Here is a 25,536-nt window from a genome sequence, read left to right as displayed (position 1 = left end):
TGTTTGCTTGTTTACTTATGCCACTTAATTTGGATACAAAATAAAGAAATGCATAAGTTTTTCGTAGATAAAATAACTACAATAAACCGCCAACCGACTGCCCGTCTATCTGTCTGCATCAGTCTATATTTTGCAATATCGCTCAGACACCTTATTTTGCCAATAAATCTAGAATTTATGCGCCTAGTCGTTAAATTGAGTGTATAAAATCATTTTTATATTTTTTTATCAACATTCGACTTTGTTTGTTCATTATGTGATCCATGTTGATAACTGGAAAGGTTCCAATCTGACCTTTACTCCGTACCTCGCAAAGCACTCTAGGCCGTCAGCCTTTATTATTATCAATAACACCTGATAAGAAACGTAATAAACGTTAATAGTCCCCTAACTTTACCTACCTTTCCCTACAAACCTGCATGGAAGAGTCGTGTTGGGCTTAAGCTCTATATACAAAACTCTATTAGAGAGAACTGGTACTCAACAGGCCATTTATAAAGACAATGATATTGAAGAGTATTTTTAAGTCGAGTATGTTATATACTCTAATATATCTCAGCACTCAATAGTTTTTCGAAAATTATTTTTACTTTCGCGAAATATCACTTAACTACCAATGTTTAAATGTAGTTTAATTAAACCCCTACTCCTTTCACTCACTTCTAAGCTATTGTTTAGAAACGTCTGTTAAATTCTAGAGTATCAGTAGTAGGTAACTATGTCCCATATGGTTTGTTGTATGTTGCTTCGGCCTATACTTGGCACAAGATCTATAGAGGCCCAGAAAAGTCAACTGCAAAAGCCGACGTATCAACTTCAAATATCTGCCTAAACACAAGGTCATTTTCGCCGTGCCTTTCGAGTAGCTTCGTAGGTGATATTGGCAAACTAGTCTGTTAACCGTGAAATACACAGAGGCCGGGGCGGAGGCGCTCCAAAGTAGGATTGAAGCCCAATGCAGTGGGGTTGCTAACCCACTGCAGTATTCTCTATATCGCAGCCAAAACAAGTGACAATAACATAATTTATTTGTATAATTAGGTATCAGAATTACTCGTTATATATACATCTCTAATAAATATATCTAGCGTGAAATTAAAAATAATTTATTGAACGAAAATTTAATTAAAAATATTGGAATAAACACTTAATTCAAAGACAAATCAACTGTTCTGACTTTGAATTATTCCAGCTATTAAGGTGGAGGTGCACATGTTTCAGGGGAGGCTCAAGTAGGTTATAAGAAGATAAAGTTGATTTTAACTTTTAAGACTAACTACATTATATAACTAGAACGATATGGTCATCTATCTGAAATACATATTTATTATTATTAAAAATAAAAACTATCCGCCCCGGCTCCTGTATGTTGAGTGTTTTATCTCGACCGTGACCCAGAAGGCCAGGCAGCATGCAAACACTGGCTTGTGTGATCGTAAACAAAGCTTTCACACTTTAGATTAACATTTCTTTATTTACGACCTGTTTACAGATATCTTCAGCAAAAGTCAATAGATAAGTTAAAAGAATATAAGTTCCAAGTAGCGTTTGGGTCCCGATACTTCGAGACACGGGACGTCTCCGTTTTTGTCTAGGTTTTTCATTAGGATAAAAGTTTGTGTCGCGGTTTTAGACGAGTTCTTTCCGTTTTTATATCATTGATTGAAGACTTCAGCTTCTGTATATCCCCCTTTAATAAAGATATGTAGAAAGTTAATGCCGAACATGTTAGGTGTCTGGATTTTTTTGTACGCATGTCTCTTAAAATCGTCGAGAATGTAAAAAAATAAAGAAGAAGGTCGAAAATTATGTCTTTTCAGACAATTGTCCTAAAATGGGTTAGTTTAGCTGTCTCGGGTCTCTGGACTTTCGGGGGTGGTTAAACAAGGTTGTAAGTAATAAGTACATAATACTTATTATTACTTTTCACCTTTTAAATTTAAAATTTGACGACCTCCCTGGCGAAACGGTAAGCGCAGTGAATTTAATCGGTTCCGGGTTCGATTATAATTTGTGAATTTTCTCTGGTCTGGTCTGGTGGGAGGCTTTGGTCGTGGCTAGTTACCGCCGTACCTACAAAGACGTGCCGCTAAGTGATTCAGTGCTCCGGTGCGATGTCACGTAGAATCTGTTTAGGGGTATGACTGCCATACTCCCTAACAGGTTAGCCCGCTACCATCTTAGACTACATCATAACTTACCACCAGTCAGATTGCATTAGCCTTTGACTGCAGTTTTACCTGCTTGTAAGAGATGATGATGATAAGATGGTAAAGGGCTAACCGGTTTGGGGTAAGGCATTTATATTAAACTCATACCACTAATCGGTTTCTACGCGATATCGAACAAAAAATCGCTTAACGGCACGTCTTTGTCGGTAGGGTGGTAACTAGCCACGGCAGAAGGCTCCCACTGGACAAAATGCATGCCTGAGAGCTCTGCATAATGTTCTTAAATGAGTGTGAAGTCCACCAATCTTCACTTTGCCAAGATTATTTCCATTCTGAGTCCTTCCCTCTAGTGGGCCGGTAATGAGTCGATGGCTTGATTTGTTGATGTTTCATGTTAAGAAGCCGTGGTATTTAAGCTTTTTAAACACGTGACGTGGTTAAATAGGCGATAAAAGTTGGAAGAGCAGTTTGCGTACAAATCTACTCTGTACCGCGAGAAGCGGTAACTGCTAGTTTGTTATAAATATTGACTCACTAAATCCTCACAAACAGCAGTGAGTGTCAGTCGATAAAATCTAAAAACGCTCTTCATTGGAGGCTGAAGGCTGAAAAAATAACGAGTCTGGCAACAAGCGTCGGCGCGGATGTTTTACTTCACGCGGAGTTTACTCCATTCGCTCAGTATGTGGCTTAAAATTAACCGGAGAGTGAGCATTTTATTATTTAGACCCTTTTTAAACTACATGCTTTTTATCGTTACGGAGATGACTTTACTGTGAGATGGATCTATAAACTTTATTCAGAATGGCAGCGACCCTGCTTTCTGAGTCCAAGGCCGTGGGTTCGATTCCACCACTGGAAAATGTTTGCATGACACATGAAAATTCATGTGATAAACATGAATGTTTCAGTGTCTAGGTGTATATGTATATTATAAGTATTTATGTATATTATTTATAAAATTATTCATCAGTTATCTTAGTACCTTTAACACAAGCTACGCTTACTTTGGGGCTAGATGGCGATGTGTATATTGTCGTAGTATATTTTTTAATTAACCTAGTATAGTCACAAAATCCATACTAATATTATAACACACAAGCACACAAACATTTTCCTGCTGTGGGAATCGAACCCACAGCCTTGGCTTTAAAAAGCAGGGTCTCTACACACTGCGCATACCTACTATTTACGTCGTATATCTAACCTCACTAAACCGAACTAAACTTTATCACGGAGATCACAATAAAACTTTTAGCAAGGCTTTTGGGAACAGATTTATGTAAAGGACAAAAGTCTGTGTCTAAGAAACACCGGGTTTGAAGTTGCTTATGCGGGCACAAGATAAGATAAGGCGTCCTTGGGGAGGGAGGAGATTTATTTTAATTTTATTGAAAACGTCTTTAAATTAATATAGAATTTGACTTAAATATGGACTTCATAAAGAGCTCAAAATCACTCAGCGTACGATGGAGAAAGCTCGGGGTACCTCTATGTGATGAAATCCAAAATGAGGAGATACATTTGAGAATTGCAATCGTTCATACAGCTTTGTTGCGAAGCTAAAGTGGTAATGAGGGAGGCACTTACCTAAGGATACGGGGTCTTGCGTAATGCACAACGCGGCGCATAATTTAAAATTGGTTTTATAGTAATAATAGCGGTGCCTCGCGACTCAAGCCCGCGTATAAGTCAACCTTAAAAGACAGACATATGCTTTCGTGGACTTTTTTAAAAACCTTTTTAAGGGATACAGCTTTGTGAAACATGATTTTATTGAACATTAAACTGTTTTCGCAGCGCTAGCAGCGGAAGCTCTCAGTACTTTGCTCCTTTTAGTTTTAGAGTGATGATTTTCCAAATCGGACCAGTAGTTCCTGGGATCATCGCGTTTAAGAAAACAAACAAACAAACTCTTTAGCTTTATATACTAGTATAATATTTTACGGACCAAGCAGATGGCTAACCTGATTGTACTAATAACAATAGGCTATGATTTCTGTCACTATATAATAATCGTGTGAATAAATGATTTTATTTATTATTAGCGTACTCAGCCCGCTTCGCCGGGCTAGATTTTGCTTTATTTTATTTAAACAATAAACTTACATCATTAAATTTTTTATTTAAGTCACATAATATGTTAAATCATTTATTTCTCTCCGTATTCATTATCTTCTATTCTCTTCTCGAGCGGGTGAAGATCATTATCTACACATATGTACACCCAACAATAGAATATCATCATCCCTACTAATATTATAAATGTCAATGTAAGTTTGTTTGTTACGCTTTCACCGATCCTCATGAAACTTTGTATACATATTCTAGGAAGTGTTAGAAGTAATATAGGATTTTTATCCCGACATTAAGCTTTTTAACTCCGACAAATTATAACCGATTTAAATAATTATTTTTGTACTATAGAGGTTATTAACTAACTTTGTGTAGATCTGATGAATGTGGTTGGAGCTCCTCAGCGGACAGCAGCAAACCTCTCATTTAAGGCTTAGCGATACTGAATACTTAATTTTTTTTAGAACTACAACTAAATTGAATGCCACATCAAAAAACAAAATCAAACGCAGACGAAGTCGCGGGCAACAGCTAGTAGTAAATAAAAGCTGTATTTGACAGTTCAAAAATAGGAGTGCTCCGATCGTCACCAAACTTTACAGGATTACTCGCCAGGTCAATCCGGAGATTCCCAGAAAGTTTCATTGAAATCGGTCCAGCTGTTTCCTATACGGAACATACTCACACACTTTCTTTTTTATATATATAAAACAAAACAAATGAATTCAAGAAACAGGGGTAATTAATTAATATTGGAGCTGTAGTGAAAATGTCCGCTCTAATTATTATAATTGAAGTTATTACTTCTTCTGGCGCTTTATGCAAATACGCTAATGAGAGTTAACTTTTACTAGTGAAAAAAAAGGCGCAAGTTCAGATGAAATAGGTATAGAAGAAGAACAAATCTCTGCGAAAAAGTTAATTAACAAAAACGTGGATACAGTCCAACGTTGTTTTATATTCAGTGTTATAATGGTATTAAGTTTTTCTTGCTCTTGCTAGTTATTTCGTACGCATTTTTTTCAATTTTTAAAAATTCTGCGTGAAACTCTTAAGTTTTGCCGAGATAAATGTAATGCCGTCTCCACGATGCAAAACACCGTAAAACTATGCATAATTAACAAAGCAAATTTTTAAAATTGCGAGAAAAATTCCCGAGTGTCTTTCTGAGATAAAATTGACAGCCGAGTGGCGTAGTAGGCGGCGACCCTGATTTTTGAGTCCGAAGGCTGTGGGTTCGATTCTCACAGCTGGAAAATGTTTGTGCGATGAACATGAGTGTTTATAAGTATTTATATACCTATATTATATATTTATATATTGTTATGGTTATGAGTTTAGTGTCGTAATATATTTATTCATTTATTTAATTATCTGAAACGTATCATATGGCCTTATGTAGTCAGGATACAAGCTGTCATCATCATCATATCATTCAATTATCATTACAGTGCTCGGGTCTCGTCCCACAATGAGAAGGGATTAAGGCCGTAGTCCACCACGCTAGCCCAGTGCGGATTGGTGGACTTCAAACACCTTTGAGAACATCATGTAGAACTCTCAGGCATTATAGATATATGCTTCGTAAATAGCTCTGGAATTTTTTAATGTTATCTTTATTGTCGTCCCTCTTAAATATATAATAATGTTTCAATTGACTAGTTTTATTATTAACTGGTACAGTCAGCATTTGTGCCGTATCGTGATCAGATAGCCCTAATGGTAGCAATTATCCGAATGCCTTATAATATTATCAATACATGTATTTTGTCTTGTAGGTTTGTCTATGTGCAGTTTCCTCATGCAGGTTTCCTCTCGATGTTTTCCGTCACCGTTGAAGCAAGTGATATTTTAATTAAAAATTAAAACGCACGTAACTTGGAAAAGTTAGAGGTGCGTGCTGGGATTCGAACTCGGCCCCCCGAAAGTGAGGACGGAGTCCTACCCACTGAGTTATCACCGCTACGTTTTATACAAGCTGTATATGTGAATTAGATTAATATCAAACAAGCACACTACCTATAATATTACAAAATTATAATGTTAGTATCGATAACATAGTAAATAATATACAATGGCTGCTTATAAGTAAGTCTATAGCTCTCGCAATCGAGAGCGGGTCATGCCACAACTCCTTGCATTGCAAATCCTAACATTAATTTTCTAAAGTAATTAGAACAGGATTTCCGCAAAGCGTAAGGCGAGGGACGACCCCGTCTGCTTGAATCCTAACACTACTGAATTTCCTTTGTAAATCCAAAAGAAAAGACTTTGTAATAAGTAAACTTTTTCGTTTATCTTACATTAATTAATTTCTCACATAAAAGGGCGCCTTTGTTACTGTACAGGATAGAATTTGGGTAAATTCTTTATTGTAACGGATGGTGTTTCTGTAAGGCGGTAGCGCTTTCGCGTTAAATTTGGAGGGGATCAGTTTGATAAATGATTTTCAAAAGGTGTCGCATGTATTTCAGGTATTTCGCAAAACGATGGAACGATCGAAAGCCAAACTAAAGTAGTTGGTTATTACAAAGTATTGCTTTTGGCTTTTTGTTTGCTATATTCTATAATATAACTGTCTGAATGACTGTTCTTTGCTCGGTATTTTTTTTTGGACTAAAAAAATTTTGATAAAAATAAAACATAAATTCAGCTTATGTGTCTTAGCGTTCGCAAAACTCGAAAGTAGTCGTTGGATTGACATGAAATTTGTAAACAACTTTACAGTATACTGTGGCAGTAGTGACACAGGGCGCTGCTGTCCGTTATCCGTTACATTCCCTTAGTATCGCCATCTAGCCCCAAAGTAAGCCCCAAAGATGAATATTTTTATGATTCATATACATAAATGGTTCTAACTTTTTTATGTGACGGGATGCTTTGGCCGTGGCTAGTTACCACCCTACCGACAAAGACGTGCCGCTAAGCGATTTAGTGTTCCGGTGCGATGTCGCGTAGAAACCGTTTAGTGGATGACTACCATACTCCCTAACAGGCTAGCCCGCTACCATCTTAGACTGCATGCCCTTAACTGCAATCTCACTTAATTTGTAGTGGATTAAAAAAAAATATACAGATAAACACCAAGACACTGAAAAACATTTATGTTCATCAAACAAACATTTTCCAGTTCTGGGAACCGAATCCACGGCCTTGGACTCAGAAACCAGGGTCGCTGCCCACTGCGCCAGTTGGTCGTTCCCGCAATGTGAATAAGCAGGAATTTATTTGATTACTTAAGGATAATAAATAATTGTCGTGGTTTACTTTGGATGAAGAAAAGCCTTCGCAAAAGTATAATAAACTTGTTTTCTCAATTAAACTTTCATAAAAATAAATCCTATTTTATTGTTACAAAATTTGTCGCAAAATCCAGAAGACTTTATGAAAGAAACCTTTTGTATGAAAGTTTACGGACTGGTTTGATAAATGATTTTAGCATCACAAAGGGTGTTGGTTATTTCAGGTGTTTTCGTGTTTACTGAATACATTAATTTGGAAATGTTTACATTTTAACTTTGTGCGTATTTATTTCGTATAATTAAATTTAACGAAAGATTAAGATTATATTGTACCTCAATAGCTTAAAGCTAACATGGAGATGGGATTTATTGTTTTTTAAATAAACTGAATTTTTTGACGACTTACCTGGCGCAATGGTGAGCGCTGTTAATTTAAGAATGTTGTCCCTGTATCGATTTCTGGCAGGGGCAATTTGTGAATTTATAATTTCTTATCCATCCATTCCATTACCCACATCAGAGCACGGCTCTCCTCCCACAGTGAGAAGGGGTTAAGGCTGCAGTCCACCACGCTGGCCCATGCGGATAGGTGGACTTCACACACCTTTGAAAACATGACTCTCAGGTATGCAAGGTTTCCTCACTATGTTTTCCTGCATCGTTGAAGCAAGTGATATTTTAACTACTTTTAACTGCTTCTTTTTAATATACTAAATTAGATCACGCGAATCCCTTCGTGCCAAATTTAAATAAATAGGTATACTTACACTAGACTCGCATTATATTTATAATAATACTAGCGGACCCCAGCGCCATCTGTCGGGCTAATTTGTGAATCTAAAGCATTCAGTGTGGCGCCAAAACGTATACCAAAAAATTCATTCAAATCGGTCCAGCCGTCTAGGAGGAGTTCAGTGACATACGCACGCAAGAAATATATATATGAAGATAAAATCTTAAATCGTCTCAGAAAAGTACAGAAATTCTCTGTGGGGATGGGTATAAAGGCTTTATAACATGATACCGAAGTTAATATCAGATCTACTTTTAACTAAGTTAAAACAATATATTAAAATACTTTTAATCTATCGTAGTTACCACACGACTGATGAATTCCTTAACGACTAGGCTGCTTGGAAGCAGGCCACTCCGCTCTCATCTCTCACAAGACAGAAACATTCTAAAGATTGTAAAGCGATAAAATGATGTTGGCAAGAGCTGCTGAGTTTCTTGCCGGCTTGCCTCGGTGGAATCTGCCTTCCAAACCGGTGGTAGAACCACTATCACACACACACAAACAGACTGACTTGACATTTTAAGTGCTTATAAACTAGGGCTTGAAATAAATGAATTTTTGAATTTTGAGGGAGATAGGGCGCCGTTTTATCACGTGTTCCTTATATCTTCTTCTTCCTCCTGGGAATGTCTCTGTACTTAGGTGACTAGAACTATCTGTGTGGCTCTGTTTATATGGTTTTGCTCTTACCAGGTTGGATTATTATAAAAAATCATTACAATGTGTCATGTGATAAAGGTATTAGGGTAAATGATTCTTTAAACAGCTATTTTTGCTGAACTACGCGACTCAACAAATACCTGTTATTACTGTTCTTGTATTTGAGCGAAGTAACGATTGCCTCTATCAATCTTATGGGGAGCTGTCACTAGCAATTAGTGCGTCAATAATGTTGTATTAATAGCGAGGCGTTGCCAATTGATTTATGTGCCCCGCTGTGCCGCTAATCCCTGAATACGGCGTAAAAGTACGTTTATTTAATTTATTGTTATTAGCAGTGGCGTGATTAGAGGGTATGCACAGGGTCAGTGGCGTGCACTGGGTTTCTTACCAGGGTATGCACATAGCAGGAAAATAGCATAAAATGGAAAAAAATCCTCCTCTAATACGGGCTATATTTCAATTTTAGGGTATGCAATGCTTTTGTGCATGTATGAAGTGCACGCCACTGCACAGGGTATGCAGATGATATAAAATGAAGAAAATCTGCAGTACAGGCTATAAAAAACTTAAGGATAGGCATTGTAAGAGGTATAAAAAGCCTACTCTTAAGTGTTTATAACTCGTACTGCAGATTTTCTTCATTTTATATCATCTGCATACCCTGTGCATACCCTCTATGCACGCCACTGGTTATTAGGTACACAAAACAGATAGTAACTATAGTAAGAATAAGTATTTTATGTGTGTAATCCGCATAAGTATTAGTGTGTAATTGTTCGTAAGTATGTATTTTATAATTACCCACTAATCGTTTTCCCTTGGTTTTTCTAATCCTAAGGTTTTCTGGAAGAGATCGCTACTAAGCGATAAGGCCGCCCTTGTACTCCTACTTTATCAGTTTCGTACTTTATAAGTTTCTTCTTGTTGTGTCCATTGTTTTTTTTTCTATTTATAGTTTACAAATAAATTTATAAATGAAAAATAGATAAATAAATAATATCTAAATAAGAACAAGTTTTGTTGAAAGAAAAGTTTTAACCTTTTCGTTTAAGGTTGAAACAACAAAGAAGTTTTGAAGGTGTTTGTTGACACGTACATAAGAAACCTATATACCTATTAGTATTTTCTCAATGTTTAAATCTTCTTCAGACGAATATTTCTAGATCTGAATTAGTCAAATCGGTCCAGCCGTTTTCGAGTTCCTATCCCATCCTACTAATATTATAAATGTGCAAGTGTGGATGTTTGTTACACAATCACGCAAAAACGCCTATACTCTTTTGGATGAAATTTTGGCATGTTGTAGCTTTTGGCAAGGAAAAGAACATAGTCTAACCTTTTATCCCGATTCCTTAAGTAGTTCGCGAGGGTACATTGCTTACGAGCTAAGTCGAGGGCAGACAGCTTTGAAATTTGGTATGCATGTCGCTTATGCTATAGAAAAGGACGTACTTTCTATACCGATCTCTCAAATAGTTTCCGTATTTAGATAAAAAATTGTTAACGAGCACGCGGATATAAAAAACCTTAATCCACGCAAGCGAAGTCGCGGGTATCAGCTAGTTTTTATTTATAAAGATAACACAATGTACCTAAGTATGTCAATAAAATTAATATACCAGTCGATATGAAATTGTTTGCTTTCCTAGTCTCAGTTGATTGTTCACTGATAAGAACTCCATTCAATTGTATGAATGGGGGCGATTTGTTCATCAAAACACCGCTCTTTCATACAACGATTGATTGCCAGTCCATTTGTTATATACAGCCTTTTGTTTGCTCAATTTTTCAATATGGAAACAACAAACAATGATGTTTATGATTTCCTTGCTTTGTTGTTGCGTTCTAGGACTTTTTTATTGTTTTATTCCACTACATGTTATCTCTTGACTGCAATCTCATCTGGTGGGAAGTTATGCAGTCTAAGATGGTAGCGAGCTAAACTGTGAGGGAGTATGGTCGTACCCCTAATCGGTTTCTACACGACATCGCACCGGAACACTAAATCGCGGCACGTATTTGTCGGTGGTAACCAGCCACACGGCCAAACCGTCCGATCAGGTACCAGACCAGAAAATTCAGAAATTATAAATTAGATATTCTACTATGTTCGTACACGGCTAGTATTTTAAAGAGGTTTTATTTAGATACTGTATTACAGTATTTATGATCGTATAAAACGTTTTTTCTACAGCCATTTACTCTGTCTATAATTGTATACCTAAAGCAATAACTTTATATTACAACGTACGTACTGAAAATCAGCTTTGCAAAATTACAATGTAACTGCAACACGGTGAGATGGTTACGTTTATGTTTTTGTAATTAAGTACACCCAAGTTTCTCTGGAAACCTATCAACCCGGCTGGTCTCCTCATAGAATGAGACGGGTTGTGGCTGCAGTCCAACACGCTGGCCAAGTGCGGTATACATATATATACAACTGGCGCAGTGGACAGCGACCCTGCTTTCTAAGTCCAAGGCCGTGGGTTGGATTCCTATAACTGGATAATGTTTGTGGGATGAACATGTGGCTTTTCAGTGTCTGGGTGTTATATATATGTATAATTATAGTTATTTATGTATATTATTCATAAAAATATTCATCAGTCATCTTAGTACCCATAACACAAGATACGCTTACTTTGGGGCTAGATGGCGAGTTGTGTATTGTCGTAGTATATTAATTTATTTATACATATCGAATATTTTATGAATAATATACATAAAATACTAATAACATACAGATAAACACCCACACACTGAAAAACATTCATGTTCATTTCACAAACATTTTCCAGTCGTGGGAATCGAACCCACGGCCTTGGACTCATAAAGCAGGGTCGCTGTAGCGCCAATGGGCCGTCAGTATATTGTCGTAGGATGTTTATATAAAGCTGAAGAGTTTATTTGGTTAAATGCGATAATCTCAGGAACTTATGGTAGTCCATTTATCGAGGTAGGTTATATAACATCACGCTTCGTCTAAAAGGAACGGTGGATGAATAAAAAATGAAGCAAAAACTGCAAAAATGATTCCATTTGAGAGCATCCGATGCGTGCGGTGCGTAGTTGTTGGACTTCACACGCCTTACATTTTGACATTCTTAACATTATTAAGACTTTTCCGGCATAGATGTTTGCTGACGATGTTTTCTTTTCACAGTGTAAGAAAGTGATATTTAATTACTGGAATTATATCGCACATAACTAAGGTAAGTTAAATATAATAAAAATAATAATCATTTATTTTTCTAAAAAACAATGTATACAGGTAACCAAAGCTTATATTAACTATAGAATAAGCTAGAGGCCCTGATAACTAAACTGAGTATAAACTCGTATGATAGTTATCAGTGCTCTCAGTTAACAGTTGCAATAAGACATAGGCTTTGTGCTTATAATTACAAAATTCTAATAATAGTAGTTTTGTGAGTATGTAAATGTGTGTATTTATGTGTATTTATGTGTATTTATGTGTGAACGGTAGGTATTTTATTCTTGTATAGAAAGTAAATTTTCAGTCTTATCAAAATCTAAATGTTCGAGCCACTAATTTATTTCTTTTTTTAAATTATGGGAAGATAGTGAGCCAATGGGAAGAACCTTATTGCATTTATTGTACAAAAAAGTAACCCGGGAAAGCTAAAATATCAAATTCATTTATTTCAAGTAGGCCTACTTTATAAGCACTTTTGAAACGTCAAGTATGTATGTTTGTGAGACTCTACCACCGGTTCGGAAAGCAGATTCTACCGAGAAGAGCCGGCAAGAAACTCAGTAGTGGCTCTTTTCCAACATCAACATTTACATCATAAATAAAGGAATATCGCAAACGTTAAAGTTTAAACCACTAGCCTATCACCGCTTTAATTTATTTGTAGTAGAGCTGTCGGTGACAGAGCTCGTCCGGGGAAGTACTATCGCCTAGCTTATTTCTGCCGTTAAGCAGCATTGTTGCAATGCTGCGTTCCGATATGAAAGGCGTTGAAGGCACATAAAGTTTAATACCTATGCCTCATATTGATGGTCACAGGGCAGCATGTTGCAGGGCTTTGCAAACCCTGTTGAAGTGTCGACGTGTTGATATTTTTAAAGGCGACGTTATCCATTAACCGTCAATAATTAAGATAAAAAAAGAAACCTCTTCTGAGAGCGAAATATCCAAAAACATATTTTTATCAAAGACCGGTGTTCTGTCTGACAAATATCAGCGTGTTATCATTCTGCCAGTAAAGATGTAGCGCCGAGTGATACTGTGTTCCGCCACAACGCCATGTAGATATCGAAAATCGATTAGGGATAAGGGTCTGTACCGGCCGTGATATCTCCTTCAGGTTAGCGCGTTTAATCTTAAAAAGCTTACCTACATAATAAATAACTAATGCCCGATTTCACCAAATCCGGACAAGGTTATACCATACATTTACCTTTCACCACTCGATTTTCTCTAGGCAACTCAGATAACATTACTTGTCTATGGCTTTTACCATAAGGTGTGGTATTTTGTGCTTGTATTATCCTGTTTGGTATGGATTTAAGGTCATTAAAAAAAACAGAATTTATATTTTTGTCATCTGTCAAGTGTCAGTTTACGAGGCCCCTAAACTTTACTATCTGCCACATCGGTGTATTAAACTATAGACGGCGCCAAACGTCGTTAAACATAATATAAGATTTCGAGACACTCTCAGACACTAATACTGATATAATTTTAATTGTGGGCGCTATCACAAAATATAATTTTAAAATTACTCTTTATAAAACTGTTACCGTGTAACCTTACTTTGCTAAGCCTCCGCTGTCCGTCTGCCCGTCTGTCTGTCAGTAAATAAATGAATAAATAAATATACTACGACAATACACACATCGCCATCTAGTCCCAAAGTAAGCGCAGCTTGTGTTGTGCTAAGATGACTGATGAATTTGTTAGTTGTGAGAATCTAATCCATGGCCTTGCACTCCGAAATCAGGGACACTGCCCACTGCGCCAATCGGCTCTCGAATATCACTAACTGGTGATAATATTTGTTAAATCCCACCAAAGCGCATTGAAGCATTGTGGTGGGTCTATGCTCTAACAAAACCTCTCTCTTATCTTGTATCTCAGGATTTCTTCTTTCTTTCATTAATAGGTGCAAGATGATACATATGATGATGATACATATTTTAAGTTTTAACTATATTACATAACTAGTTATTAAATACTGTCGTAAAAACACTTTTTAAGGCAACCTGAAGTAGATAGGAAGAGGTAGGAAACTACGAGTAACGTGCTTAGCTTATATCATGATACATTTTCCTTTTTTCAATAAAGTGTTACATTTAAAAGTAAAGTGACCCGACGTGACCGTAACTCCCAACACAATGTACTGCATGCTGCAGTGCGTAAAACATTGCTACGGAAATTGGACAATCGACAAACGCGACCGGGTTACAAAAATTGAAAATAAGATTAAACTATTTAAATATTTTCAAACTTGTGCCATACTTTGCCTGCAAAGCATTTCAGTTAGCAGTGCTACAGACACTGTACACTACAGATTCAAAAAGATCTGCCAACTTCAATTTTTTTTTATAAATGTTATTAAGCCTGCTTATAAAAAAAATCGTCATTTAGTCATTTTGCTAAAACAGATTTTCAGATTTATGTAAGCAAAAGAGAGAGAGATAGTGCTACCTGCGTTTCTTGCTTGTTTTTTTCCCATGTCTCTCAGTTTCTGGTTTCCGGAAAAAGAGTAAGATGTGTAGGGCTCTTTTGTTGATGCAGGATAAATCTGAAACTCTATTTTAGCAAAATGCCAAAAGTAGCTGAGTTCATTAGAATGGCAGTTTTAGCAAAATGCCAAAAAGTCGCATTTGTACGGTATTATTAGAAGTTAATATGATTTTTAGAATGATCTATTTTATTGGGAGGGACTTGGAACTATGACTGCTGCCCACCACGCTACTCCAATGTAGTTGGGGGGCTTTGAAAAAAAACTGTCTTTATTCATGTAAAGTTATGTATGCGAGTACAAGATACGGAAAACGCGTAAAGGCACTTGAACCTATAAAATCTTAAACTTGAGCCAACGTTGGTTAACCAATACAATCCAATACAATAACCCTGAAGATTAATATGAAAAATATATGAACTAGAACCATTGGTATCTGGTTTTCCACTAGAAGTTAGCCCTTGACTGCAATCACACCAGATACCTAGTAGCTGGGTAACCTGCTTACAGGCTTATGCTGCTTTTGGAGTATGTATAAGTTATGTTTTTAGTACAACAAAAGTATAAAACAACATGTTATTTATATAAAACTCTAGTAGATTTGTGGAAACTTCATTGGTTTTTGTGATAACAAATACGGCATTCCGTTCGTATCATCCGCGGAAAAGCTATAAAATCGATGAATTAATAAATGAAAAGTTTATCTCGGAATGCATAACAGTATGATTTTTTTTATTATGTACCTAATATTCGTTAAAATATCCATTGGAGATTTGGCAATACATACAATGATGTTTAAAGAGCCAAGAAAATGCAAGCGATTTTATCATAATTTCGTATTCTAGCAAAATCTGAATAAGATATTCCGATCTCATCTGAATGCGTCTCTGGTGACAAAATGCAAAATTTTCACCATAGGCACAGAAATCCAGCGGGACCTATTACTAAACAATCAATAACTCGAAGCTAACTCACTTACTCGTTCCTTACTCATCCAAGGCAACACAAATTGACTATTTTTCACCACTCAAAAACACTGGTTCACGCCACCATTTTTTTTTTTGGAAAATAAAACAGTAAGATCATGAAAATATTAGCGTAACTTTAATGCACGAAATTCACAGACTAATGAACGATTTATTTCTCAGAAATGTTTCCAGTTTTTTTTAAATTTAATTATGTTATTATGGGAGTTAAAAATGAGAAAAATATTTATTTATTTTTGGTATTTAGCGTGTGCACCCCCCTCGCGACCGTCTGGCGGCGTAGCGCCGCGACGACTGGATAACCACCCCTGCAGGGGGAGGCTTACTCTATACTTATGTGTTTACATCTTAAATGGGGTGGGCATAGAGTATGCCATGGTATAAAAACTGTTATCTTTTTAAGAACAGACATAAAATAAACATCGAAACTAAATTATCTATCCAACTAAACTTATTATTCTATCTAGTTAATAAGCAGTGTTTTAGTTTATTGCACTTGTAATGAAAAATCAATATATTTTACAATATTTCAAATCGAATCAGTGTTTATCAATTTTTTTTTTACTGGCTGCTCCCCGCGGCTGTTACCCGTGTTAAATAAAAAGGTCATTTGGTTGAATTGTTACAACGTGAAGGAAGCAAGATAGGTACTTGGCAAAAAAAAATTTCCCAGGATCAAAATTCATGGGTGGCGGTGATCACTTAACATAAGGTGACACTTGCTCGTTTGCTCGCTGTTAATATAACAACAAGTCTATGTCACTTACAGCGTCTTTTTAGCTTTCTGTATGCCAGACATCGAGTCACCTTAGTCAGTTGGATAAACATACATACGGAAGGACAAATATTTATTTATATTTTTTTTTATTTACAGATTGTTTATAAAATTTAGGATTTATGAAATTTATTGAAATTACAATTGAGTTTTCGTGAAGAATAAACTAGATATACACTTTCTGATTCTAATACACAATTATGAAAATATTTTCAGATGAAATTAACATCACCAGGAAGCCGTTCTTATGAGATAAATTTAAATAGGGGCAGACCCCAACTCTTATATATCTATTAATGAAGAAACCTTCATAAAATATAATTATCGGAACCAGTCAATCTTAATGCTTCCAAAGCGAAACTTAATTTTATTAAAGCTTAATAAAATTTCTTAAATATCTGAAATTTTCAATTACGTTGATCCTTGTTTGAACCAGGCTTGTGAAGTTACTTTAATTTATTTATATCACACACAGGAAAATTATAAGACAGGCATCGACGCACACATACCTGGCTGTGTATGGTGGCTGGTGTGGGGTATCATCGCAATTAAATTTTCATAGATATTGTTTTGGTTTTTATTATTCTTAGTCTGGGATTTTTATGAATGAGCGAATACACCATGACCCGGAATTACAGCGTGTGATAAATTAGGTTTAATGTTGCCTCTGAGACGTCATTGCCCTGTGATCAGCAGAAGGAATATTATAGGTAGCGAGCACTGATGTTTTAATTTCTAGTGGCTAGGATTATTATGAATATGCCTTTACCCGGGCTTAAAACGTGTGAGGTAAATAAGATTTTGAGACTGCTCTGTTATCACCAGTAGCAACAAGATATGTTTATGGTAGCGATCACGGATGTTTTTATTTCTGTTATCTATGATTCTTATGAATACGCAGATACAATGTGATAGGGCGTACAGCGCGTGACGTAAATTACATTTCATGTTACCTCTGCGACGTCACTACTCTGTGATCGCCAGTAGGAACAGTATAGGTGTAAGGTAGCGAGCACGGATGTTTTCATTTCTGTTATCTAAGATTCTTATGAATACGCAGATACAATGTGATAGGGCGTACAGCGCGTGACGTAAATTACATTTCATGTTACCTCTGCGACGTCACTACTCTGTGATCGCCAGTAGGAACAGTATAGGTGTAAGGTAGCGAGCACGGATGTTTTCATTTCTGTTATCTAAGATTCTTATGAATACGCAGATACAATGTGATAGGGCGTACAGCGCGTGACGTAAATTACATTTCATGTTACCTCTGCGACGTCACTACTCTGTGATCGCCAGTAGGAACAGTACAGGTGTAAGGTAGCGAGCACGGATGTTTTCATTTCTGTTATCTAAGATTCTTATGAATACGCAGATACAATGTGATAGGGCGTACAGCGCGTGACGTAAATTACATTTCATGTTACCTCTGCGACGTCACTACTCTGTGATCGCCAGTAGGAACAGTATAGGTGTAAGGTAGCGAGCACGGATGTTTTCATTTCTGTTATCTAAGATTCTTATGAATACGCAGATACAATGTGATAGGGCGTACAGCGCGTGACGTAAATTACATTTCATGTTACCTCTGCGACGTCACTACTCTGTGATCGCCAGTAGGAACAGTACAGGTGTAAGGTAGCGATCACGGATGTTTTTATTTCTGTTATCTATGTTTCTTATGAATACGCAGATACAATGTGATAGGGCGTACAGCGCGTGACGTAAATTACATTTCATGTTACCTCTGCGACGTCACTACTCTGTGATCGCCAGTAGGAACAGTATAGGTGTAAGGTAGCGAGCACGGATGTTTTCATTTCTGTTATCTAAGATTCTTATGAATACGCAGATACAATGTGATAGGGCGTACAGCGCGTGACGTAAATTACATTTCATGTTACCTCTGCGACGTCACTACTCTGTGATCGCCAGTAGGAACAGTACAGGTGTAAGGTAGCGAGCACGGATGTTTTCATTTCTGTTATCTAAGATTCTTATGAATACGCAGATACAATGTGATAGGGCGTACAGCGCGTGACGTAAATTACATTTCATGTTACCTCTGCGACGTCACTACTCTGTGATCGCCAGTAGGAACAGTACAGGTGTAAGGTAGCGATCACGGATGTTTTTATTTCTGTTATCTATGTTTCTTATGAATACGCAGATACAATGTGATAGGGCGTACAGCGCGTGACGTAAATTACATTTCATGTTACCTCTGCGACGTCACTACTCTGTGATCGCCAGTAGGAACAGTACAGGTGTAAGGTAGCGAGCACGGATGTTTTCATTTCTGTTATCTAAGATTCTTATGAATACGCAGATACAATGTGATAGGGCGTACAGCGCGTGACGTAAATTACATTTCATGTTACCTCTGCGACGTCACTACTCTGTGATCGCCAGTAGGAACAGTACAGGTGTAAGGTAGCGATCACGGATGTTTTTATTTCTGTTATCTATGTTTCTTATGAATACGCAGATACAATGTGATAGGGCGTACAGCGCGTGACGTAAATTACATTTCATGTTACCTCTGCGACGTCACTACTCTGTGATCGCCAGTAGGAACAGTATAGGTGTAAGGTAGCGAGCACGGATGTTTTCATTTCTGTTATCTAAGATTCTTATGAATACGCAGATACAATGTGATAGGGCGTACAGCGCGTGACGTAAATTACATTTCATGTTACCTCTGCGACGTCACTACTCTGTGATCGCCAGTAGGAACAGTATAGGTGTAAGGTAGCGAGCACGGATGTTTTCATTTCTGTTATCTAAGATTCTTATGAATACGCAGATACAATGTGATAGGGCGTACAGCGCGTGACGTAAATTACATTTCATGTTACCTCTGCGACGTCACTACTCTGTGATCGCCAGTAGGAACAGTACAGGTGTAAGGTAGCGAGCACGGATGTTTTCATTTCTGTTATCTAAGATTCTTATGAATACGCAGATACAATGTGATAGGGCGTACAGCGCGTGACGTAAATTACATTTCATGTTACCTCTGCGACGTCACTACTCTGTGATCGCCAGTAGGAACAGTATAGGTGTAAGGTAGCGAGCACGGATGTTTTCATTTCTGTTATCTAAGATTCTTATGAATACGCAGATACAATGTGATAGGGCGTACAGCGCGTGACGTAAATTACATTTCATGTTACCTCTGCGACGTCACTACTCTGTGATCGCCAGTAGGAACAGTACAGGTGTAAGGTAGCGAGCACGGATGTTTTCATTTCTGTTATCTAAGATTCTTATGAATACGCAGATACAATGTGATAGGGCGTACAGCGCATGACGTAAATTACATTTCATGTTACCTCTGCGACGTCACTACTCTGTGATCACCAGTAGGAACAGTATAGGTGTAAGGTAGCGAGCACGGATGTTTTCATTTCTGTTATCTAAGATTCTTATGAATACGCAGATACAATGTGATAGGGCGTACAGCGCGTGACGTAAATTACATTTCATGTTACCTCTGCGACGTCACTACTCTGTGATCGCCAGTAGGAACAGTATAGGTGTAAGGTAGCGAGCACGGATGTTTTCATTTCTGTTATCTAAGATTCTTATGAATACGCAGATACAATGTGATAGGGCGTACAGCGCGTGACGTAAATTACATTTCATGTTACCTCTGCGACGTCACTACTCTGTGATCGCCAGTAGGAACAGTACAGGTGTAAGGTAGCGAGCACGGATGTTTTCATTTCTGTTATCTAAGATTCTTATGAATACGCAGATACAATGTGATAGGGCGTACAGCGCATGACGTAAATTACATTTCATGTTACCTCTGCGACGTCACTACTCTGTGATCACCAGTAGGAACAGTATAGGTGTAAGGTAGCGAGCACGGATGTTTTCATTTCTGTTATCTAAGATTCTTATGAATACGCAGATACAATGTGATAGGGCGTACAGCGCGTGACGTAAATTACATTTCATGTTACCTCTGCGACGTCACTACTCTGTGATCGCCAGTAGGAACAGTATAGGTGTAAGGTAGCGAGCACGGATGTTTTCATTTCTGTTATCTAAGATTCTTATGAATACGCAGATACAATGTGATAGGGCGTACAGCGCGTGACGTAAATTACATTTCATGTTACCTCTGCGACGTCACTACTCTGTGATCGCCAGTAGGAACAGTATAGGTGTAAGGTAGCGAGCACGGATGTTTTCATTTCTGTTATCTAAGATTCTTATGAATACGCAGATACAATGTGATAGGGCGTACAGCGCGTGACGTAAATTACATTTCATGTTACCTCTGCGACGTCACTACTCTGTGATCGCCAGTAGGAACAGTATAGGTGTAAGGTAGCGAGCACGGATGTTTTCATTTCTGGTGGCTATGATTGTTATGAATATGCCGATACACCATGACCCGAGCTTACAGCGCGTGAGGTAAATTATATTTCCTTATAAATAAGCTCTGTTGTAGCTACTCTACTTATAGCGCGTGGGATTCGTTATCGTATGAGTTATTCATAACTCTTTTTATTATTTTTTATCTAGGTTTCATGTTACATAAGTATATCTTTTATATCACAGTAGCTTTGCAAAGTTGCAGCGTTCGATATAATCCAATTATTAAAAAATAATGCTAAAGACAAACCAGTTTTTAAAGTGCGACTTTAAAGATAGATATATTTGGTTTTGTGTTTTGTTAAAAAAGGTTTTTTTAATAACTTAAATTTTATTAGTGCGATTTGCGAGAGTAAACGGCTCATACTCTATTTAAAAACGACGCTTCCCCCAAAAATAAACTTATAATAGTTTTGACCATTAAGTATATATTTTCTGCATAGGCTGCACCCTAAAAGCTTTTATAACTTTTAATTTAATTTTAAACTGTGAGACGTAGATTTATGTAGTACCTTTTCTTTGGTGATATGACGTTATAGCATAGCTATGCAAAGACGTGCTGCTAATAAGCGATTCAGCGTTCCGGTACGATGTCGTGTAGAATCAGATTAGTGTTACGGGTTTAATACAACTACCATACCCCTAACTGTTTAGACCGTTGCCATCTTAGACAGTCTCATCACTGAAAAACAAAAAACCTTTATTCATTGGAAAGTCAACATCTCCTGAGGGTATATTGCCGTAGATCTGTTTGGTGTGGAGTATAAGGATTGAAGAAATTATAACTTACACAATACAGATTCTCCTGCTTTTCGCGGAGTTTAGCAAATTAAGCTTAATTTTCATTTCATGGTTTTCCGCAAAGTAACGCCTGCTTCTACCCAATTTTCAATCTTCTCATCTTTTCTTGTTCTATTATCTTCTCATCACTTACCAGCAGGTGAGATCGCAGTCAAGGGACCACTTTTAGTGGAATAAAATAAAAAAACCCGGATTGGAATTTGGAACAGCTTGGTGGGTCTGTGCTCTGTATCAATATCTCCTTTAAGACAGAAGGTCTGTGACCAAAACTAAAGCCGTAATAAGTGTAACATAAAAACTTTATTACCTGTGTGTGAAGCGGTGATAATCCAGTGAGTAGGGCTTCGACTTCACTTTCGGGGTTCTCTTTACAGTTCGAATCCCAGCATGCATTTCTAACTTTCCTAATTAACGTGCGTTCTAAGCAATTATAATACCTTTAACGTTGAAGGAACACATCGTGAGGAAACCAGCATGCCTGAGAGTTCTCCATAATGTTCTCAAAGGTGTGTGGAGTCCACCAACCCACACTGGATTAGCTTAGTGGACAGCGGCCCTTCTCATTGTGAAGAAGAGATCCGTGCCCTGTAGTGGGCCGGAAAGGGGATAAAACATATATCTATCCTTATATATAAAAGAGAAAGCGTGTGCGTATGTTCCGTATAAGCTCCGAAAAAGCTAGACCGATTTCAATGAATCTTTGAGGGAATCTCCGGATTGACCTGGCGAGTAATCCAGTTTGGTGACGATCGGAGCACTCCTATTTTTTAACTGGCAAATACAGCTTTTATTTACTATGATGATATTCTATTGCTGGGTGTACATGTGTGTAGATAATGATCTTCACCCGCTCCAGAAGAGAATAGAATAGAATGAATACGGAGAGAAATAAATGATTTAATATATTATGAGACTTAAATTAAAAATTTAATGATGTAATTTTATTGTTCAAATAAAATATAGCAAAATCTAGCCTCGTGAAGCGGGCTGGGTACGCTAGTCTTTTATTAACGTGGTGTACATTAGGTCCTGTTTGTTACTAAAAGCCAGCCTCGATATCCATTAGCCCCACAAAAGGTTTGATTGATTAACAATAAAAAGAGTTTATGGTAATCTTTATTATTTTTTATAGATGAGCATACAAAGCGCCTAATCATTGACTGCAAACTCTCCTGGTGGTGAGTGATGATGTGTGACTACAGGGCATGGGTGACCCCCCACGATGAAAAAGGTTAAAGCCGTAGTCCACCACGCTGGCCCACACAACACTTACAACATAATCGAGCCTTTACCGTCGAATAGAAAACAAAATGTATTATCAAAATTAAGCTTAATTTGCTATACTCCGCGAAAAGCAGGAGAATCTGTGTGGTGTAATTTATAATTTCTTCAATCCTTATACCCCACACCAAACAGATCTTCGGCAATATACCCTCTACGCACGTTTCGCTCCGAAACCGGAGCATCATCAGGAGATGTTGACTTTACAATGAATAATTGTTAACAATTATTCATTGTAAAGTCAACCACACAGATTCTCCTGCTTTTCGCGGAGAATAGCAAATTAAGCTTAATTTTGATAATATATCATGGATTTCCGCAAAGTAACGCCTGCTTCTATCCAATAACAAAATGTATGGTAATATTATACCTACCAAGCATCTCACGGGGAAGCCGCGACCGGTGACGATACTAGTTCCTTTATTTATTCGCAACGAAAGTCGCGTCTGTTAAAATATTACGCGAAGTGGGCGGATATGGTTCGATACGACTCAAATATTTAACTTTTATTACATTTGTAATTTTTACTTTCCTTAGAACCACCTGTTTCAATAATTAATAATAATTGTTGTAACACTTGTGCTTAAAATTTAAGTAAATTAATTCTTGGTTGTGAGGTATATCATTTCAATTCATGACCTTGTAAAATTAAGTTTACACGCAGTGGTAGTAAGTTATTTAACTAAGTAATTACCGCTTTGTTAATTAACAATATGGCAAATGACCGCGAAATCAGCCTTATGCTTGCATTGGCAACAATGCTCAGCGCTGATTTTCATTCTGCTCCAGTATTCAAATGAGAAAACTATCGCATCGTTGCGTTATGTTAATAATTAAAAAGTTATAATTAAAAAAAAATAACAAATGAAACGCACACAATTAGTAAATATTATAACAGTAAAAGGTGTAGGTACATGTAAATAAAAGATGTGCAATATAAATTTATAAACTGAATGAATGAATATTTGTTTAGCAAAACTTATTTGGCATAGATAGCTGCTTTGATTTACAAGTTAAGGTTAAATTTTCATTAATTTTAACTCATAGGAACCCAAGATGGCGGCATGTCTTTGTCGGTAGGGTGGTAACTAGCCACTGCCAAAGCCGACCGGAAGAAGACCGGAAAAAAACTTCTAATAATAAATTCCTAAATTCTCCCCGCTAATCATAAAGTCCGAGACGAGAGAGAGTTTCGCTTATAAGACCACAGTTCTCACACAGACCGACCTGTAACCGTGTAAATATTATTTACGAAATTACAGTCTTTTGTCATTAAGTTTTAAATTTTAAACTGTATTTACATCTGTTGATTTACCAATTAAAAAAAAATTCATTGATAGTTCAATACAACTAAAAAAGTCGCTTGATTGATAAAAAAAACTTCTTATCAATCAAATTTCTAAAGCTATTATTTTAATTAGAGCCAAATTAATCGGTAACCCATTCACCATCCAATTTCATAATATTAGATAAATCGGCTTAAGATAATGGTTGCAAATTAAAAAAATTTACGTCTTTCCTGCCTTATCGACTATAGATGAAAATTATATAAATTATCAAAAATCTTAGTTTGCAAATTAAAAAAATTTAATTATCTTATCGATTAGTGTATTGTCATCGGTCTTCGATTTATCTACAAAGTTAGAACGAAATCAGACCGTTTGAAGAGGGTCAAAATCGAGTCCAAAGGAGTCGGTTTCATGCATATAAACAAACATACAGGTGAAGATAATAAAAAGCGTGTCCAAAAGTCTCTCTATTATTTATGCAGAATCGTTAGAATCTGACACAGAAACATGCGGAAAGACAAAGTGAATATACCACAAGGTATACTCAGATACCTCGCTTCGATCGTTTAATAATAATTATCATAAATGGTTATCTTCTAGATAACCGTGATTGTAGTGTATAAAAAATAAATTAATTGTAAAAAAAGTGTGCGTTGGCCGGGAATCGAACCCGGATCAACTGCTTGGAAGGCAACTATGCTGACCATTACACCACCAACGCCTTGATATTGCACGATGAATACAATCAAAAGAATACGAGAATAGATAATAAACCTATGATCATACCAACTGTGCAAACATGACATTTGCCTTTTGAATTTTTCAATGGAACATTTCGTCACAAAGTCGCAAGATGACGAGCTGGCACAAATGCTAAGTTTGTACAGTTGGAATAAACACGTAGTTATACCTACTCAGGTTAGAATTAAATAATAAATAATTATACTACGACAATAAAAACATCGCAATCTAGCCCCAAAGTGAGCGTAGCTTGTGTTATGGGTACTAAGAAGACTGATGAAAAACACTCATGTTGATCACACAAACATTTTCCAGCTGTGGGAATCGAACCCACAGCCTTAGGCTCAGAAAAAAGGGTCGCTGCCCACTAGGCCAGTCGGCCATTATATGCAAACATTACATTTTGACGACCTCCGTGGCGGAAAGGTGAGCGCGGTTTTAAGTTGGAGGTCCCGGATTCAATTTTTATAACTTCTGAATTTTCTCTGGTCTAGTCTGACGGGAGGCTTCGGCCGTGGCTAGTTACCGCCCTACCCACAAAGACGTGCCGCTAAGTGATGTAGCGTTCCGACACAATGTCACGTCGAAACTGATTAGGGGTGTGGG

At 37.1% G+C, this 25,536-nt stretch overlaps 1 protein-coding gene and 1 non-coding gene across 2 annotated transcripts in view; both read right to left on the bottom strand.

The window, feature by feature from the left end:
• LOC120626504 (facilitated trehalose transporter Tret1-like) overlaps window positions 1–15,747 on the bottom strand; it is a 49,129-nt gene extending 33,382 nt beyond the window's left edge. Inside the window, exon 1 of the mRNA XM_039894034.1 lies at window positions 15,645–15,747. The gene's annotated coding sequence lies outside the window, so the exon portion shown is untranslated. The remainder of the gene's footprint in view (window positions 1–15,644) is intronic.
• Window positions 15,748–24,838: 9,091 nt separating this feature from the next.
• Window positions 24,839–24,910, bottom strand: Trnag-ucc. Its single transcript has one exon. It is a non-coding gene; the product is annotated as a tRNA-Gly (tRNA).
• Window positions 24,911–25,536: the final 626 nt, after the last annotated feature.

This window comes from Pararge aegeria, chromosome 1 (assembly GCF_905163445.1).
Source record: "Pararge aegeria chromosome 1, ilParAegt1.1, whole genome shotgun sequence".
NCBI classification, from domain to species: Eukaryota; Metazoa; Arthropoda; class Insecta; order Lepidoptera; family Nymphalidae; genus Pararge; species Pararge aegeria.
Note: the sequence above shows the minus strand (reverse complement) of the source record. Positions and strands in the feature narration are given on the sequence as shown.